The sequence below is a fragment of the Triticum dicoccoides genome, chromosome 2B (assembly GCF_002162155.2).
Source record: "Triticum dicoccoides isolate Atlit2015 ecotype Zavitan chromosome 2B, WEW_v2.0, whole genome shotgun sequence".
Lineage (NCBI taxonomy): Eukaryota > Viridiplantae > Streptophyta > Magnoliopsida > Poales > Poaceae > Triticum > Triticum dicoccoides.
In genome coordinates this window covers 622663613-622665048 of record NC_041383.1, presented here as the reverse complement: position 1 = coordinate 622665048, position 1436 = coordinate 622663613, and positions in this window count along the sequence as shown.

The following is a 1436-nucleotide window of genomic DNA, read 5'->3' as shown; positions in this document are numbered from 1 at the left end:
TCACGGGGTTTTTAGATGGTTTTTGTTTGGTTTTCACTCATTTTATTCCCTTTTTTCATTAACATTTTCAAAACTCATTTTTTTCAAATCCATGAACTTTTTCAATTTTCATGAAATTTTCCCTAAATTCCTGATTTTTTTATGTGAACTTTTTCCCTCAAATCCGTGATCTTTTTTTATCTCAAATACATGAACATTTTCAAGTTCTTGAACTTTAACTTTTTTCCTCAAATACGTGAACCTTTTCTTTTCTTTTTTATGTTAGGTTTTTCATTTCTTTTCTTTTTCTTTTTTTGAAATTAAGAATATTTTTGAAATCATGATCATGTTCCAAAATGGCGCCTTAAGCATCTGTTTCTTCACTTTTCGCAAACGGGCGCACACCCCCGCACCACGCTAGGTCAGCATGTTTTCCTTTTTTCTGTTAAAAAAGAAAAGGGTGTGTGTAGAAGGAGTTTGAAGAGCAGCGGAATAACTAGTAGGACAATGAAACACTTGTACCTGCATACTTCTTTTCTTCTTTTGTTCTTTCTCCAGGTCGCGAGAGCCCCCGGTTTTAGGAAGCTTAACCGGTTTTCTTTGGTTCGCTTGTCAGTTTCCAGACGGCTCTTATTTGGTTTTTCTTGTTTCTTTTTTTCTTAAATGTGCAAACTTTTTTCAAATTTTCAAATTTTAAAAAAAATTGATGAACTTTTTTCCAAAGTCCAAGAACTTCTTTCAAGATAGATGATTTTGTTTCTCAAATTTGTAATTTTTTTACCAAATTTGATGAAAATTTTGAATTTTGTCAACTCTTTTAAAAAATAATCGATAGACAATCAAATTTTGTGAACTTTTTCCAAATTTGTGGAAAAAACTTCAAAGTTAGTGACTTTTTTTCAAATTCAATGAAATTTTTTTAATCGATGAACTTTTTTTATTTTAGTATTTTTCAAATCTATGAACATTTTTGAACTCGTGAACTTTTCCTTTTTCTATTTTTTATGATTTTTTTTGTTTTTACCATTTTTTCAAAAGTCAACAGTTAACCGGTCAACTATCGGCTGATCAACCGCCGAACGAAAGCGACGAAGGTGTTCGCTGTCGAGCGATTTAGTTCTGCCTCGTGGTGGGCCGGCCTATATAGGAGTAGTCACGTGGGCGCCCTAAATAGGATGTCCCATCTCTCAGGCAGTTCATGGGACATGAAGGAAACGAATTTACTAATTAAGGAGTACTTTTTGTAAAGATCACTTTCACATCCCCGAATTGTGACATGCAGCGGGCATGCAGTGCGCCACTTGTCGCAACCTAGAAGTTTTCCCTTTTTCCTAGATTCTTTTTGTCGGCGTTCTGGATATGGGGGTATCCAGTCCTACCTGCCTGCAGCCCGCTGCGTGGCTCCACCAGTGGCCCGGTGCGGGCCATCTTCATCAACCAAGCACTCAAGACCCTCG